The 20,049-nt window shown below is 39.6% G+C and overlaps 1 long non-coding RNA gene across 1 annotated transcript; it reads left to right on the top strand.

Moving 5' to 3' along the window:
• On the top strand, positions 509–6,773 carry LOC110400246. The gene is made up of 3 exons (XR_002439709.1): positions 509–2,254; positions 4,980–5,045; positions 6,690–6,773. It is a non-coding gene; the product is annotated as an uncharacterized LOC110400246 (long non-coding RNA).

Genomic DNA, 20,049 nt, shown 5'->3' with positions numbered 1-20,049 from the left:
ACATACACGCGCATATATATATGCCTCAGAAGAGTTCGAAAGAACAAAATTAGATCGCTGTTCTTAGGCCATGGCGGTGCGAACGTCTAACAACGATTTATTTTTAAGCAACAGCCTCACATTTCCCGCTTTGCTCCGCGAGGCGCGTGCTCCTCGGTAATCACCACCTCTGCGGGAAGGGGCAGGAGGACGGGCAGGCGCAGCGCCCGTTCCCCAACTACTACGACCAAATGGGAACGCGAACGCGCCGCACTCCCCCTCTGCGCCTTCGGGCTCTCGCTTCGCTCAGCGGCCGCTCCCCCGAAGCGCGGGGCCCCGAGGCCCCCGGTGCGGCGGCGGGCAGAAGGCGGCTTCCTTTGTTTGCGGCCCGGCGGGGCTGTGTCGGCAGCGGGGCGGCCGTGGGGTCCCGCCCGCCAGGCGGCGCTGCCGGGCCCGCCCCCGCGGGGCGCTGCGGAGGAACGCGCCCGCTCCGCTCGGCTCCGCGCAGGGCGCCCCCCGGCCCGGCTGAGCCCCGCGGCCCCGGGCAGAGCGGCCCCGGGTGGGGGCGGCCCGGCCCGAGGGAGATGGCGCGTGCGGAGACGGCAGGGAACTCGGGGCTCATTCGAAGGGAACTATCGAGGCGTAAATGGATTTAGCGAGATAGAAGTAGATAGGCCGGACTGAGGGGGGGGAAAATGTGGCGTTGGTGATTTTTTTTTTTTTAAATCACTCTTGTAATCTCATTCAGTCTGAAGGGTAAATAAATTGCAGTTGTATGGAAAACAATTGGCGCTACATGTGTTCATAACAGATGGGATCTTATCACAGTTTAACTGTAATAAATTCTGACTTCTGGAAATTGTAATCTTTGCTCCATGGTAGATGTTGTCTCGTTTCTGCTGTAATAACAGCGCTGCAAAACTTCTGCGAGCGAGCAGAAAAGTTTCGGCGCTGGCGCAGCTCAGCAGCCCCGCATCCTGCGGCCGCCGTGCTGCCAGCGCTCTCCCAAAGTTTCGCTGAGAACGCCCTCGGAAATCAAAGGAGGAGAAAATGCTGGCGCCCAGGGAGGCGAACAGCTGATCCTGCCCCCGTCGGCGACGTTATTTACTAAGGCCAATGATCACGGCCCTTAAAAGACACGCAGAGCGGCTAAGAATGAGCTCTCTGTGTGGAGCGGCCCTGGCAAGTGACAGATCACGCTTCGCTTCGCGAGCGCAGAAAATGTCAGAGGAACGCAGCTCCCGAGGAAGCCGAGACCAAAGTTCAGATTAATCCCCCCGCGCTTCACATCACAAAATTAAAATATAAATTTGAATAACCACCGAAAGAATAAAATTATAACAATAAATTGCCAAAATTCACCGAGGCTGGGGACTAATTATTTCCTCCATCTCGGCTTCCCATTGCTGTTTATCAAGTCGCAGGATAAATGCTTGTAAATCCACTCCATTTCCATAAATTCTCTCGCCGCCTTCTTTTTGGCCAATGCTTTTGCAACATTAATTGATTTTATTGCACTTTCTGAAGTCACTGTATATTACGCTCAAGCAAGTTTGCTCTGAAAGCGTTGCTCTTTCCATCGTCACATGAAAGCCGGGAAGGGGAATTACTGAAGCCACCACAGCCTCGAGTCTCCTTTTTTTTTCCCTGCTGTGATCTTGATGGCAAATGCGAACTGCAAATTACAAATTTCTAATAATCCGCGCTGTTACAGAACACAGCCCCTGTATCGCCGGTGAGAAATTAGCATGAATCCCAGCAACGCATTTCCCCATTGTTTCTAAACCGGGGGTGGGGTGGAGAGGTGAAACGCTACTGAGCACCGAGATCAAACAGACCGAGGAACACTTACGGTGTGAGTCATTACCGCTACTGGACGGACAGCAGTTATTTTTAGGAAAGGATTTTCGATGTATAACTGCAAGTTTAATTCTCCTTAGAAGTACACAGGCTCCAGGTTTCCCTTCTCCCCTTCCCCCTCAGTCTTCTTAGGAGCACTGCGCCCACCCAGCCTTCACCTGGTGGACCTTACTCGACACCAGCGATCGCCCTGTGCTCCCTGGCTGCACCTGGCCTGAGCCGAAGCCGCCCTACACCCCACACCGGGCAGCCCCAGCCTCGCAGCTCTGGCCCTGCCCGCGGGCGGGACCCAGCCAGGCTCTGACTGCCTGCAGCCCTGCACAGATGCACTTGGAGGCACGGTGGTGATGCAAGAGCCCTGTTAAATGGATAGGGGTAACTACTGGAAGTGACAGAAGAGGCACACAGGTTTCAGGTAGGACAGCAGAACTGCCAGTAATTATGGACCTACCCTTCACCTTGCAGGTTCAGCATTTGTGCCCCACCCTTGCCTGCCCAGTCTTCCTTCCCACTCACGCTCACTGCTACCCACCGACCGAGGCACTGAGCAGAAGTAGCAATCGGGCACCGGCCTGCAGTCTGGCCCCGAGGCTCTCAGCCCTGCCAGCCCCGGCCCAGCCCACCCCGCTTCCCAAGGCCCCTCTCCACTACCCCTTTCCTGCGGAGAGAGAACTGACTGGGGTGGCCTGGCCTGGGGCAGAAGTCACCTGATGACCCTATCACCAAAAGGCCTTGCCATTTTGGCAAGACCAGCAGAACAGGGATTCCCAGCCACTCAGCTTTTTCCAAGGCAAAGCCCCCTGGCTGGGAAAGGCCTCTGGTACAGCTCACCATCACAGCTTTAGAGGGATCCATTGAGCTGGGACTGGCACACGCTGTGGAAGCGATCCCACTCCTGACACCCTGCCAACCACCACAAGACGCACATTTGCAGCTGCAATATAATGTGGTTTCACTGAGGTCAGTAAGCTTAGGACCAGATTCTCAAACTGAGATCCACCTGACATTTGCAGGAAACCTATCTCCTGTCATGTGCAGCTCATAGTCCTTAATCCTTTCTGGAGCAGACGTTCTCTCCCATCAGTTCTCAGATCTGGAAGTCTTAAGCCCACAGTTCTCACTTATTAGGGCTCCTAATCACTGGGCTATTCTCATGTGGGAAAGATCCGCACCCCTCCTTTGAAGGTGTTTCACTTTGCATAAAAATGCGCTAGGCCAGGGGAAGGAGAAGGAAGGAACGAGACTATTAAATCTGCTGGTTAGGGTGCTTGCCAAAGCCTGGAGCTCCGGTCTCCCAGTCAGAGCTCAGAAGCAGATTTAATCAGGTTCCCACCAAGTCTTCCATCACCCAAGAGAAAAGTGTTCTACACAAAAAAGAGGTAACACTTTCAACATCTCCTTTGCATCCTAGATGGTAATTACAGAATTGGATACCCGTCTATTCAGGTAAAACAGGGGTGCAATACTGATCTGCACCCAATAACTTGTTAGATAAATAACAGGGACCCTCAAGTAACCCCTTTTTAAAGCAAGTCCAGGCCACCACTGCTTGGACTTGGTTGCACACCACTGCAACCTTTGCCTACCAAGGCCTTAGTGAAATTGTGAATTTTCACACCGCGTGCATTGATTACACAGCAAAGAAAAACCAGTAAGGAGGTTCCTGTGGTAGAGTTGGCACTGCACGTTAGCACATTTCTCCTCTTTGGTCTACATTTGTTACTTTGTTCCACTCCACACTGAAGCACTGGTGACCATCCATCCCACCTTACTGCTGCTCATCCCACCAATGTCGCGCTCCACAAAAAGCCACTGACAGACAGAAGCAAAGCCAGTCAAAAATATTAGTTGTCCCAACTGGTATTTTTCTGATATATTCTTTTTTCTGAGATTCCATTAAAAAAAGAAAAAGCATAGTAGTATAGCTATTTTCCAAGACAAAATACTTCAGCCTATGAATCCTGAACATTCAGGATCTTTTTTTTTTTTTTTGTCATCCTCCTCCCTACCCTCCTAATTCCCCTCCCTTTGCAAGATTACAATTTCCTTAAATATATATTGCACCAGCAGGCTGGGGGGAATGTGTTCCAGATAAAACAGATGAGTAGAAATAAGTTCTTTTTTAGAAGGATCAGCTGCTAAATGCATTCCAGTAGAGGTGTCAAACATTTTATGAAGAAAGCTAATCATATTTTTAATTATGGTCTTCATGCTGACTTTACAGAGTTAGGGTAAAAAGCTATGCTTGATCAAAAGCAGATATCCCACTTACATCAGTAGGTTTATAAAAAGATTGAGAAAGGAATTTAGACCAGATGGAGAAAATGGAAAAAAAGTTTATTAACTGTATCATTTGGTGGAGAAACAAATTGTTGTTGATGTATCTACAAATCAGGTACTGACAAATCTTGAACAAACTGGCTACCAGGAATGCCACCATCTTGTTCTAGAGTTAAATGAGTTGTGAAAGTGTTAGAGCAGGTCTTACCTCCTCAATCGACAGCACATTTTTTACACTATTTCCACGCTGGATGAGTTAGAAGGGTATGGTTCCCTCTGTGTAGATATTCTCAAAGTACGTAAGAGTACTGCTGAATACCATTAGTGATAAATGATACCAGTACAGCTTATCTCTAGTAGAGAAGGTACTTGTGTATCATTATAGCTGCCTATATACCAGACCACAGATAAGGGAAAAAAACCTAAATCTCTGCAGAAGAAAATATTTACTCTTCTAACAAAAACAGTTAGTCTTGTATAAACACCATGTTCCACATGGTTAATTGTGCTTGCTGTTTAATGGGATCGTGTCACTTCACATTTATACTTTTAAGCTGTTAAACATACACATATGCTAAATTCAAAGCCTGGTGTGAAATTCTGGTCAACCTGAAATCAGCAAAACTTTTCTAACAATTCTCCTGGGACAAAAAGATAAATATATAATAATAATAATAATAATAATAATAATAATAATAATAATAATAATAATAATAATAAAAGAAAGTCCTAAAGCTTAAAAATTATAACTCCATTTAAATGAGAATTAAATACACCCCACACAGTTGTATGTTTCATGACAATTTGTGAAGGAACTTGGGATTTCCTTGGAGGAAACTGTGGGAATTTTTCTTTTCCAGCTGTGATGAGAAGGTCCCAGCGAGAAAATCTGAAGAGATCACCCAAGGTGGATCAGAAGTAAACAGGTAAAAAGGATGACCTTGAACATACACACACATACACACACACACACACACACACACACACACACACACACACACACACTCTTAGATGTAAAGCAGAAAACACAAGTGGGTTTTGGCCATTGTAACACAGGTGCAATCAACTTTGAGCTGATGTCTCCCAAGGTAGTAAGAACACAGGGAATTTAATGGTCACATCTGCCCCATCAGTTCTCTTTCAGCCTTTTACCCAAAAGATTGCTGCATTTCAGCCATGGGTGAAGTGTGTGCATTTTTAGCTTGTATGTGTTATTTACATTATATTATATTATTATTTACTTGTCCAGGCACTCTTCCAAGAAAATAATGAAATAATAATTCTAAAAATAAACCACAATAAACCACAAGAATTAAAAATCCTTTAAATTAGGGAGCAAGTAATAAAGGAAAAAAAGAGAGATTTTAAATGTAAAAGAACAGCTTAAAAGTTATTTTAAATACACAGCACTTTGGCAAATACTTATATCTGTTCTGATAGCTAATTGACGTGGCTGAAACAAATACGAGTTTTATAGCCCAGTTTGTGTATGGATGGGTACAGTGACTTGTTTATACACTGACTTGAGTACTAGCAGAACCAAGTGGTGAGTTTTATATCTTCATCTTGAAAACAATTATTGCATAACCATGTTGTTTCATCATCTATTAAATGTTAAACTCATTTGTGCAACATTATCCCAGTCTTTTTGTTGCAAACACTGAAGTGAGGACAGACATATTTCTGTGAAGTCTCTTTTGATGTATTTTGTAATAGTTCAGTTCTGGAAACAAATGAATTGTGTGTTTTAGAACAGATAAAAGGAAACTATGCTCTCCACACCCCCACCACAAGCTCTCCTTAGGAATGTGAGTACATACAATTCTGGAAGTGTAATGATCATCATCTTGCTCATTACCTGGGACCTCCAGGGCTAAATCACAAACCTTTACACCTCAAGTTAAATACCCTATAGCTAGCAGCTGTAGCACACTCATATCCGCTGTTGGCCAGATGCAGACACAGAATGGGAGGCACAGCAGAGTGAACAGTGGGCTACATATGCATACCTACTCAAAAGCAAGTTAAAGATTGGCTAGAGACTAATCCATTTTATAGGCTAAGAAAATGATTTTCAGAGGAGCTGAACTGCAGGTGCTCATTTCTCTCTCTCTTTTATTTATTTATTTATTTACTTTTTAAAGCTCAGCTTAACTCTAGTGGTAGTATTATCAGAGCTCACTACAATATAGGAAAGCATGGAAAATATCTTCAATTCTGGCATTCCTTATGTCAGGGTCCATTGTGTGCAGCATGACATGGCTATTTTTTCCTCTGCAGTGGTGGCAAAGGGCATTTGCTTATAGCTGCAAATCTAGAGATAGATTGGACTACAAATGTTATCCATAACAGCAACATCCCATTATTTTTGGATGCAACACTGAATGCGCTTCATCAAATCCTCATTGAAACAAGAAGAGGCAATATGATGTTTTATATTCTATTACTGATATGTAATGAGAATATTAGAAGTAAGCTAGTTGTAGAAGTTAGCTCTGAATGAAGTCAGACAAAACTGATTTACATTAACCAGAAGAAAGTAAGTCTTTACATAAAAGTTTCTATTTCAGAAGGGCAAACTGGCATGGTCAGGTCAGCTGGACTGAGGAGCTAACATACTGAGTATGGAGACTTGTTACTTAAAGCCAAGAGTGTTAAGAAGGTCAAGAATCTTTATTCCAAACACAGGGAAGAAATGAAAAAAAAAAAGAAACCTGAAATATACCCCAGACATAACTGGATGTACTATCACCTCAATAAACAGATTACATGAAAACAATAATAATGTGTGAAAAATCCCTTTTCTTTGCTAATCAGTCCTTATCTAAGAAGTGTGGAGGTGAAACAAGAACTGCCAGAAGAGAAGCTGTGTTAGGCTCTGCAAAAGATATTAAAATGGATGGAAATATTTTTCAGTTACATACATAAAATCAAAGAAAGAAAGGAATGTAGCAGAGATTACGGATAACGCAGGCATGTTCCCAACCTCAAACTGATATGTTACATTAATTTAAATACAGAGTATGGGGTGAAAGGTAAGTAGCTAACAGGAATTATGTTAGAAAATGAAAATCAAGTGAAGGAGAAACAAAATTACATCTGCTACAGCTCTGAACTCTGGGAGCCTAGTTAATCTCCACCACAACTCAGAATTCTGGAATACGAGAGACCATAACAGTAGCCGGTATCAAGGAGTTTCTACCAAGTTTAACCAGAACAAGACTGCCACAAAAAGAATTAACAAACTACTCCAGGGGAGGAAAAACAAAGTCTGAGATTTTTATGCTTATCATTCTGACCCCAGTAATAGCCAACATTTTGCAACAACTAGTTGGAAGCAAGAAAGGACAGTAAAGCAAATTATTTTAAAATTCAGTAAGGAGTTATTCAAGGTGAATCCAAAAGAAAAAATATTTTTAAGATATGGTCTGAGATTATTCAAGGTGGATCATAGCACATTGAAAAACCTTGATAAAAAAAAAAAAAGTTTCATTTCTCAATATTAATAAGGCTCTTCTGAAATACAATATGACTATATATTGCAGGTGTGAGGCAACTGGAGTAACTTCCAATAGAGACATGGAAAATCAATAGCACCGTGGAAAGCATGGGGAAGAGCTCACCTGAAATACCACACACAGTCTACTTACCTGCATCCAGGAGAGATTAACTGGAAGTAGAGTAAGTAGAGCATTAGGACTACTAGGAAGATCAGTGCAATGGAAAGCTTATTTTATGAAATGAGATTAAACAAGCTTGATTTGTTTAGTCTACTATAACAAAAGCTTAGAGGATAGGATTGCTGTCTAACTGTGTTAGTTAAAATGCTAGGAGAAGAAAAAAAGAGAACTATTTAAATTAAAAGAATTTTGGCACAGGACCAAATGGATTTTAGCTGGCCATGAATAAACTAAGTGTGAAATCAGAGGAAGGTTGGTAACCAAAGGAGCACTAGTGATGAGCATTTCTGATGTCTGGTGAAGGCCTTTTGTTTGTTTGTTTGTTTTAAAGTGTATAGTGGTAGCTCATTGTTTTTCACTCTATCCCAAGTCAGTGGCAAAGGACTCACCAACAGTGTTGTAAAGCAATCAAATTCTGCCCCTCTGGGAACAATGGGAATATAACACAACTGTTCTTAAGATGGAGGACAACATATTTTAGAGGAGAACATCCCAGCAGCTGTCATGGGAAGGACTTGGCAACCCAGCTAACACCATCCCATTGTAAAGCCTTGCAATGGAGGAGCTGGTAGGCAGGGCCAAAATGCAGCATAAGTAACAGCACTGTAATAGAAAGAACATGATTGGCATTAATGGTTAGGCAAACAGTAGGCGTAAAAAAACTATGTATTTTTCCTTCCAACACTTTAAAACCCCAAACTTGTTTTTCTAAACCAGAGGTAAATCACAAAACAACCAATTTGAACCAACCACATCACAAGTAAAAACTTCCTTCTGACAAGAAAGGCCATCCCAACAAACCATTACTTTTTTCCTTTGGAAAATGAATTATTAGCAAAACCCAAAGAATCTTAAGTAAAACAAATCAACTTTTATATTTTTGTAGAGAAGAAGCCTGCCAAAGATAATTCCTCCTTAAAATGAAACACCACACTGCAATGTACACACTCTGAACAACCAAAAAGGCTATTTTGATATCAAACATGAAACCTTCTGATTTAAAGGAAAACAGCTCTTTGTAAAGAAAACTCCAAAGCAAAGGGAATAACATTTGAACCAAGTAAGACTTAGGTAGATGATGATTTGTGAAAGAATTCTCTTAAGCATATATTTTAAAAGGGGAGAAGGGAATGAGTATTTTATATTCTGAGTTAAGGCACTGCAGACATGACAGCCCTGAGGAAATCTCTAGATCTAAGTGTATCGTGTGCTGTCTTGCCCCCTTGCTCCAGTAAGCTGAGAGATGGTGCGCTCACTGGGGTGAGGTGAGGTGCTTTGGACTGTGCTGGTTCTGGACATCCCACATCTGCAAAGAGGAGACAGTCAGGCCTTAGGAATGGTCTTTTCCTAGGCAGCTTCTACATTCTACAGGAATGCTGTGGAGCTGATGCTTTGCAAAATGTATACTGAGCTTGGGCAGGCAGAGTGATACAGTTACAGATTCCTTCATTCCTAAGTATAGATTAATTTTTATCACGTCATAGATCAGAATAATCAATGATTGGTAAGGCTGATGATACACGCCTTAAAGAAAGAGCACGTATCTGAAATGGATGATTTACCTCACTCACTAATCCTCTTTTGTAAATCTGGCATGACTTCCCAGGCAAGAAAACCGATTGGTCTTGTGCTTGCACATGCCTGAAAAACTTTACCATTGAAAGTTTGTATAATGCCTGATATCTCTAGTCTGGCATGACTTCGAGCAGTGATGTGGGCTCATACCCACAGCATGAAAACAGTCAGTGTGATAATACTACTGACCTCTTTGTTCAACCTCATTTGTGTGAGCACTGGGGCTAAAGGTGTGACTGCAGCAGGAAAACAGGCAGATCAGTCTTCACGGGCTTGTCAAGAATTGCTCTCTGACAACTTGCCAGGGCAAATTCATGTTAAACATGCCAGAACCACCAGTACCGCAGAATTTCCTACGACAAGAAAGTAGCCATTTGGTGATGGCAACTTTTAGGCTCAGCTGAATTAACTGAATAAAAATATATTTGTTCAGAGAAAGATGCTAATCAGGCCACCCAGTCTGTTCTTGAAGTGCTAAACTCTATATTGGAGAGGAATATTAAAGTGGGGGGGAGGGTACAAAAACTACACAAAGTAGGAAAGAAACAAATTTAACTACATATGAACAGATCCTACTCATATTTTTCATGATGGGCAGCAGGTCTTAGTTACACACATTCATTAGTCTTATGTCTCACTTTAAATGCAAAAATTGCTGGTTTACTTTTTAAAAAATAACCACAGCTAAATCAGTAACAGAGATAAATGATAGAAATCTAACAGTGGAAGTTCTGGAGCTTGGACATTAATGTTTTTATAAAGGCAGTAGTCATGAAAGGAAAAATACAAGTGACAAATGCAAATACTTAGACCACGTGAAGAAATGAAACGCTTTATATTTAGAAGGGGTAACTCTTTTAAATGAGGAAAAATGAACTAGTGCAAAGATTTTTTTTTTTTTTTCCAAAAGAAAAACAGGTTTGTTTTTCTCTCATGAACTTTTATTTCAAGTTGATGGAACATTGTCAGACTTAAACTCTCCCTCTTGGCTATTCAGCAAACAAGGAAAGAAAAAGGTTTTCCTTCTCTGCATAGTACATATTAATTTGCTAATGACATTGAACACAAGATATGAAGGATATGCAGTTCGTAAGGTCTTCAATGGAAACAAGGAATAATAGGTTCATAAGGGTGGGGTAATTGTAAGATCAATGCTTATTGTACAAACAAAAGCAACCTTTTCAGATCCATCAGCTGCGTTTGGGAACAGATACACACTTCCTGTAAATGTAAGCAGGCACAGACCAACAATTATCTACACACAGAGTTGCACTGATTTGACCAAAGGCTTGGCGGCACATGGAATTATTGAAAAATAAAGCAGCATTCTTACTGAATAACTTCTTGTGCAGACATGCTTGTTCTAGAATACAAACTAGAGTAAGGTAATCGTGTTATATGATAAGCTTGTATATGTAGAATACTTATATAGTGCAGTTACCATTAAATTCACACCCTGTCTCAAGCTGAAATAATTTTCCAGTACAGTGATATCATAAATATGGATTTTAAAAAACATTCAAAATTGTGGGAATTCCTTCAAGGAGATATATATATATGTGCGTGTATATATACATTTCTATTGAAATTAATTTGTCCTAGCTTGACTGAGAACAGATTTTAAATGTATGAAATTACAGTAGCTTTCATGGACTTTACTTAGCAGATTTAATGCAATCCAGAGTCTTACCTGAGCTCAATCTGGATTTACGTGTGGCTTGAGCCCATGTCCTTTCATTCTGAGGATATAATAACTCAACAGTCTCACAGTGCCAGTTCCACAGTTCCCCAGGGTGAGGATTTTTGGCCCTTCTGTTTATTTATTCCCACATTCCTACTCCGTGTAAGATACCACTTCTTCCAGCTGGCTTTGCATCAAGTCTCTGGTCAGATGTCTCTATAAACTGATTGTCAGATGGAAGATCACATGTGAGCTCTAATCATCTTCTGGTGTAAGTTAAAAAAAGTGTAATTTTGGCATGGACATCCAGAACTGAGCTGTGTATGAAACCTTGTGCAAAAAGCTGCAAAGAGGTGATAGAGCAAATGATTACCCTTTAACTTGTGAAAACCAAAAATTTCAGTATCAGATCCTGCATAATAAAGAGGGTAAAGCAGTTCCAAAAATGATCTACTTCCTCTCTTGAAAGGACTAAGAATGTCCTACCTTCTCCTCCTTCACCAGTGAGTCAGCACAGAGATTGCAGTCTCACAAGGAAAGTCTGCAAAACATCACAATGTGAGTTTTAAGACATAAGAAGAATGGTCAGAGGAAGAACCAGGGCATATTAAGTTGCAAAAGGAGAAACAAAAACAAGATGACATCGTAGGACTCAATAAGGTAACATCATAGGACTAAATATTAAGAAAATGGTCTGGGACTCGATACCAAGGGCCTGCTGAGGCAAGAGGTAGAGAAGCCGTGAGTGTTTATTGTTGGTGAGAAGTTGTCATCTTTACTATTATCCAAGGCCAAATGCACTTAACATGGGAGGGTTTTCCAGTGCGTGTCTCACAGAATCACTGTTTATGGATGATGTATTGTATCACACCACAAAATGTCTTAAACTCTCTAAGGGGAAAAAGGCATGGTACCTCCTCAGCATTACTCTTCTTCCGTCATAATCTCTAGCTCACCAAGTTAAAGTAAGCCAGGATGTCTTTAAAGTGAGGTAAATGTTTTTAAAATTAGCTAATGATTTCGAGCTTTACTTGAATTGATTACTAAATAAAGGAAAAAAATCAGAATTGGTATTCTAGGAGACAGCATTACATCTTGATGCTCTTTCACAGTATAACAACTCCATATTACTGCTATACTTTTAAGTATAGTTTTACTATTACTAGTTTTATGTCACTGTCATTCTGCATCACAGTGGATTAAAATAAGGGTTACATTAAGAAGCTCCTTTGTTACAACTGTACTGCGCCACAGGTGTCTCCCTTTTCAGAAGGGAAAAAAGAACATGTGGTTAGTAAAATATAGGCATAGCTTTAATTTTTCTCCACTGATAGTTGTTAGTGTTTGAGAAATTTCTTAACTGGAAAAGCTCAAGACAGCTGAAGATTCTGTGGAGGTCAAGCATGGACTCTTCTGTAGAGTCCTCTCATATAACTAATCTGCTAGGCAGACAGCAGGAATGGAAAGTCCATTTAATATAGGTGCTGTCCTGCAATAGAATTGCAAAATTACAAAATTGGGATTAGCATCATTTTAGGAATGATGGAAGGAAACCTGTATCCAGGCTTCCCTAATCTAGAAAAGTAGAAATGTGTCAGCCTTTTGGTCTGATCCCCTTGTGCCACAGTCAGGTCTGACAGTTTTTTGTTTTAGGTGTATTAAATCTATAATTACTAGCCTGTCTGTAAGTTAGTAATATGGTCTGAAACAATTTATAAGTGAGTAGAGATAAAATAAAGGCATATTAATTGTATACAATTTTCAACTTCTCACATTGCAAGGTGCTGGGTGTAGAAGGAAACTGTTTTTTTATTTTTGTCTTTCTAAGAGACAAAAAATATTTGTTCTTTCCTTGCTGTGGTAGGACCTTCTACCTTAGATAGCTCTGAGACAAACATCCAGATTGTTGTAGAGCAGATGGGGATCCAACACGGAACTTTTTTCTTGGATGACCTGAGATGTAGATTAAACCAGCACCTCTTATTCTTGGAGGAACTGGAAAGGGTAGAAGAGAGAGAAGCAGTGAGAAAACAGGGACAGAAATACAGCCCCTTCATTCTGATTTTCAGCCAGAAATGAAGGAATAGAACTGAGGGCAGCCAGAGGATTACTCTGGTGTCCCACTGACTGCATTGCTGACTCCTGCTTTAACATACTTGAGTACCAGCAGATTGTCCTTCATGCTCACAGGCCTGCAGTGACTGACAGATGAGGAACAAGTCCATGAACTTGTGCACCGAGCAGCTATTCCTGGCTCTCACTAATTTCCATACAACCAAGCTTTCCACTACCACTGTGATGATTTTACCTGATATTAATATTCCTTTAACATAGACCTTTTCAATGTTATTTACTATCAGCAGCAGGAATTCTTATATTGGCTTTCATTACTGTATTTGGTATTTCAGTGCTTTTTTAAATTGTTAATAAATTGGTTTAAATGTAAAATACATTAAAGTTCTTGAGGGAAAACGAAGGGTTATATCAGAAACTTTTCATAATGTTCAAACCATTTTATAATATTAGGGAAAAAAGCATCAGTAAATAAACAGTATGCTAAACCAGCACACTCTGTTCTGCCATTACAGCCAGCACAGCCCTAAAAAGATTGTGTATCCCTTTTCTCAGTGATGGCAGATGCTTTCTTCTTCTTGGTACTAAGCCTTGAGCCTTTTCTCAGTAGCAATTTTCCCTCTGCATCTAATATTTAGTTATATAGATGTAGCACATCAAAATAACATTAAAACCACTGGGTACTTCAGCATCCTAACAGCATCACTGGCAGCACCGTTTTTCCTTCATAGAAGCTTTCTCTTACTGCTCTCTGCTACAGTCTCTCTATAGTTTTGAATCCATAGTACAATGGAATGACAAGACACACTGTTAGTCAGATTCTTATCCAGAAAAATAAAAATGTAGCCTAAGTACACTGCACCTTCCTACTGAGCGTCAAATAAACCCTGCACAATAATGAAATAATACTTTCTAGGTACCACCTGTGTAAGTGCTACTGATGGAGACTATGGATGAGCAGATCTTCTGGGTCTGTGGGCAAGGGCTGAGGGGAGGGAGAGGGGCAGGTGAAGCAGGTAATGGCCATTAAAGCCTGCCAGAGCCCCAGGGACTTTCCACTTCAATCTGACACCTCAGCTGAGGTACTATCACCAAATCATGTCCTGTGGGCATGAGAACAGGGCTAGAGAACAGTTTTGTCACTCTCATATATATATATTTTAATTTGACATACTACATCCACTCAAAACCAAGACTGTTTACCATTAAAGAGAAATGGAAAATGCAAATTGCTATTCTGTAGATGTGTAACCCTGAGTATGTCCAGAATTATTAGTTTAAGGAAAGCATCTGCAGTGTAGTTTCACTGCAACAAAAAAACCATCAAGTCAAGTTTCAATCCAAAACTTTTTTATTCTTTTTGTATGGAACAAGTTTACTGACTGACATGCACGGGCAATTACCTCAAGATAATGATTACTCTTACTGCAGAAGTGTGTGGATTTTGTGCTATTCAGAGACTTTGTTTGGACCCATTCTGAAGGTTCTTCACTAAAGGAAAACGAGAGCACATAACAGGTTTTCTGCTTACGGTGATTTTTAATACAGTTAATATTGGCTTATTTTGTGTAAATAAACAAGAGTTAAGAAATCTAAGGTTGAGTAGAGGTCAGATTTTACCATTTAGGGTCTGCTCCTAAAAGGCCTCTTCTCCCAAATAAGTACCTCATAAAGAATATAGAAAAATGAGTTTTAGTCAATTAAGGTTGTTTAAATGACATTATGGAGGATAAGCCCAAATTGTTTCAGAAAGTGTTATCCTAGTGTTCAGAGAACTTGTACTTAGGCAGTCAGCCAGAATCTATCACGAGGGCTTCACAACAATCAAGGCCTTGACAAGTTTTATGTTGAAAGAAAACCAGTTTGTCAATTAATGGTTAAAAGGCTTCAAAACATCTTTTTGTTAGTATGACACTGATTCAAAAGATAAAAGGCAAATCTTTTCAATAGTTTTCTGTTCTTTTCTCCAGATCTTCTGAGGAGAAGGAATGACCAAAAAAAAATATCCAACCACAAATCCTGCTAGAGTACATAATAGTTAACTAGTAGCCAGCTGTTTAGAATAACTCTTCCATTAGCAGTTGGTACATTTCCTCTAAAACAGAAAGTTTCAATAGATTTTACCATTTCAGACTTGAGTCTTTTCTTTAATTGAAAGTCTCCATTTAATTTTGAATGAAATAGTTTTTCTTTTATTGCATCCTGATACATGCCAGCTGTGACAGAAAATGCAAGCAACATAATGCTCATATGCCACGTTAAGAGCCACACTCTGTTGTGGCTTTGCACTTCAGAGACCCTAAATTCTACAAAATTCGTTCATTAAAAGGCTTGTCTACAGCAGTCTCTACGCAAGAGGTAATGCTGTAATTGAAGGAGGCACAATTGCTTTTTGCAAACCCTATTTTGAACTCTATGAAGGCAGAAAATAACAAATTGTCTGCCCCAATTTCTCTTCATATTCTTTAGCTAGCTCAATCAAACATAGCTACACTTAATGTAGAAGCTCTTCAACAAAATTCTGTGGCCTTGGTAATACAGAAAATTGGACTGTAACATCAGAGAGATTTTTTCTTATCCCAAAATCCAACAAGACATCTTTTGGGAATCTTTCTTTCTTCCAAAGACATAAGGATCTGATTCCTAAAGCCGCACGGATTTCACTGCTGTAAGTGCCAGCAAGCAGCCATTATATATTATAATGAGGCTCCCATTGGACATAATTTCAATATACGCACACCATGTCCTACAGATTTTCTTTGCCTACAACTTTCACCCTCCTCAACAGCCATTTGGATTCACTTCTAGAATAGTCAAAGACTGAGGATGGACTGACTCCTTGGGAATCTCTTAAAGAAATCTTGTCCCAGAACATGTCTACCCAACTCTGCTGACATTTGCAAGCTTTGGAAAGAACACAAAATTGGTTGCTGGAGGCAAATTTAGTGTTTTCTCCTAGTGGCCCAAATTTGGGAAAACACTCCTATTCAGGATTAGTTTTCAAATAGAAAACTGTGCTACTACATTGCCAAACTCAGCTTTCTGTCTGGAAACCTGCAAACCAGCTTTCATCAGTTGGCATGAGCAGTGCTGTCTTCCACAATACTACAGATTTCCACACAACTGCATGTAAGAAATACACCTAGGACTTATAACTTAGATCTTCAAGTGCATGCAATGGTTGTAACGTCTGCGGATCTTGCCTCAGATTTAAAGAACATTCTATTTAGAAGCATAAAAATCCGAAGCTATGGAAGAAATATATTCTCCTGCCTGTCTTTCAAAGCCAGACTGGAAAATTCTTCGGTCTAAAGCTGTCCAGAATGCTTCCTCAGTAGACCACAACTTCTTCCTTTTTTTATATTTTTTTCATCAGATTAGCTTTCTTCCTTCACCAGTGAACAGACCTACAGCTACACCAGCTCTCCTGTTGCAAAAAAATTGTGTATATTTTCCCACATTCTGCTCAGAGTTTCAACTTCTGCCTTTTCTGTCCTGATCATTTTAAACCTGTCTTTGTTACTTCAGTCCTTCTGTCCTGTTTCAATAGCTGTAGGCACCTGCAGAGAAGATTGATGAAGCATCTCCCAGTAACTGTAAACTTCTTGAATGCATAAATTGTTTGCTTAGGGTTGAATAATCAATTCAATAGTAGCTTTATCAGTAAGGTAGACATGTGCATTACACATTGTCACCATTTTCAGAAAAGCAACTTCCAAATATAAGCCAACATTCATCAGCTGTATTCAAATAGATTCCCTAAACCTAATCATGTCTTAGGAATGGTAGAGAATAGAGAGGTGATTGCTTGTAAATGAACTAAGAAATTATATATTGTTACTTGTCTTCTTATTAATGAGAATAGTGGTTAATCAAGTTTGTGGAGATGACTTCAGCTATTCAGGTTAAAGGTCTCTCCACAAAACTACCATTTCTCTGTCAACCTGGCTAATAGCCTCTCTACCTCATAGTTCTAGGAAGGGGTTTTCTTCTATGCATACATTGCACTAAATTAACTATCACTGGCAGGTGGGTGATGAAAATATATATTTATAGGGAAGCCAGCAGTTGGGATTTTCAAGGACATTCTTATTGAGTTTCAATAGGAACATCAGTGAAAAATGTGCACTCTGGTAAATCCTGCCTCTGCATTTTCTTTTTGGCCAAAAACCAAATTGCTGTCAAAAGGTGCTGATCATCAAGAAAGGAAGCCTTTGTTTTGTTAAATTTCAAAGTTATAAAACATCAAACTGTGGTAATAGCATTTCATCCAACTTAAGCAGAGTTGCAATATATTACTAAATGTTTCTCAAAGTAATGAAGATTCAAAGTGTGGTTTCTTCTTACTGCCTTTTCTTTTTGCCCCAGTGGTTTTTTTATATGTATATAGAGAGAGAGAAAAAAGGGAGAGAGTTTTTCCCCCTGTATGTGCGTATATAAAAAAAATGAAAAGTCAATAAGAAGAAACGTACTCATTCGGTTTTTTTCAAGAATATCTTTTCCTTAATTTAGGTCTAAAACTATTTGGAAAGCTGGAGAAGATGTTTATCACTGTTTTCTTTTGGTCAGTTGAAATGTTGCTGGAAATATCAATATTTCAAAATGTAAATATTTTCATTAGCTTTACTAAAGTTAACAGGGACTGGCTCTGCAAAAAGTCAATGGTGGGAGATCTCTGCTCAGGAGCCACAGTATATTAGAAAACTAAATCATCTCAGTAAATCTATTCCCAAAACACCAGATAGAGTTGAATTGCAAGCATTAGAGTTATCCCCTCGTTCCAAATCCACAGCATGAACTCTTCTGAAAGTATCTGCTTTCCAGAATGCATCATGCATCAACCATTAAAAACAAACAAGCAAGCAAGCAAAAAAACAGGCTTTTCAAAATGTCTCAGGTTGGACGCCCAGAAAAGTCAAGTCATGAATCATCTGTAAAAATCATAACCGTGGTCACTGCTGCAAAACATTTGGAAAACCCGGAAAATTCTAGGATTGCCCTGAAATATTACAGTGCATGTATACAGCTATGCACATGTATGGTTCCTCTTGGGGTTCCCAGTTCTGTCAACTGGAAAAGTTCTGAGGTGGAGAGTTGAGTTTCACTAGGTAAAAGCTAAGGTTAAAAAAAAAAAAAAATCATGAATCCAATATAAACTAGTCCACATTGGAACATATTATAATCCAGCTGACCTCACATATACAGTAAGTTGAGATTTTTCCACAAAATCCACTGGGAATCAAACTGGGGATATTAGAAGTAAAAGAAGTAAAAGAAATTCCATCCTATAATACACTCATCTTAAGCTAATTATATAAGCATGCTCTTCAAACTTATAAATATTTTCATTAAAATTAAGTATGCAAACCAAGACTTAATCAACTGTAGTTATCAGATTCAGACAGTGGCAAGCCACAAGCTCTGAAAAGCCCCATTTAACTGATAAATGCAATTTATTTATTGTTTAATTTCTACAATAAAGGTAGTAATACCAATTTATGCAAAATGTTAAAAAAAAAGAAAATCACTGAAACAAAAAGTCATTCTCCCTTCTAGGCTGAGAGCTTAGCCCCAGTCCTCCTCTCACTGAGACTGCAAGTATAGTTTCACAACCACCTCTAATTTGCACAGTGAGAGAGCTCAGTCTGCCCTTTTGTATACAAAATTTTAGCAGACGGCAATCCCGGATGGCTGATTACCACCCTCCTTCTCTCCTTCTCTTTTAACTGGCTCTATAATGAAAACGTTGACACAGCCTTAACTATGACAACATTAGCATTTGCCATTATAATTAACAGATTCTTTTTTTTTTGTTTCTCCTTTGTGATTTACATACATATACTCTTCCCAGCACAGCAGTTACAGATGGTATGCCTTGTAACATATACTATCCCTAAAGAACAAATACATTCTTTTTAGAGTATGTCCCTGATAAATTTTATTTAAATGTAAAAAGTAATAAGCAGAAAATGTAGTTTGCTTACAAGTTTCCCTTATGGTTGTTTGACTGTCACTTTTCTGTAGATTTATGATAATCATTCTTGCAACAAAAACGTTTACTTCGCTGTCTAAATAATAAGGTAATTTGTTACAGCTAATTACTCAAGTGCTTCCTTAATCTCAATTAAAAGATTCAGGCTGATTTTCTACATTTCTGCAGCAGTATGTTCTAGAATATCTTGTTAATGTATTCCCAATCACATATTTGTTAAGGAATGCATGGTCCATGCAAAACTGAAATGCTAAAATACATAGCTGCAATCTTAAACAATGATTTATTGTGACATGGGATGTGGGACATTTCCACAGCTTTTGTGATTGCAGTAATGAAGCTGTAAACCAAATAGCATGAAATGAAGCAAGGCCTTACAATTTAATCAGCTCGTAAACAGATCTACTGCATCAAGCAAATGACATTATTATCCATCTGAAGTAAATCATGCTAATCTCAGGAGATAAAATCAACATCATTAATGGTCACATGTCGTATTCATCAACACTAAACCATCCCTTTTGACAGATTAATCCTAACTACAGCTCCCACGATGTATGGTAATAGGGCTTGTAGCATACATTTCATTCAGCAGTAAGGCTAACCAGCACTCTTAGTCTGCTATTACAAATAATTTTTTTATTGATTTACATATTTTAAAATGCATTTAAGGTGAGGTACCATTAAAAATCCTGTCACTATCACATATTTCTTCCTCCTGTTCTCAGCCTGTGTTAATAGAAACTAGAAACTACACACTGTATGCCATATAAATGCTTTCTTTAGTGTGCTGTTAGTGGTAATTAAAGATTTCTGCCTGTGTTTTTCATTCAGCAATGAAAATATATGTTCTTTTTTGTAGGGTTTAAGGAACTATTGATGATAGTATTATTCTAGTATCTCATTTGTTGTGTAGTAGTGCATTGTGC

This window comes from Numida meleagris, chromosome 5 (assembly GCF_002078875.1).
Source record: "Numida meleagris isolate 19003 breed g44 Domestic line chromosome 5, NumMel1.0, whole genome shotgun sequence".
Taxonomy (NCBI): Eukaryota; Metazoa; Chordata; class Aves; order Galliformes; family Numididae; genus Numida; species Numida meleagris.
The sequence above is the reverse complement of the archived record's forward strand: the minus strand, read 5'-3'. Positions and strand labels throughout refer to the sequence as shown.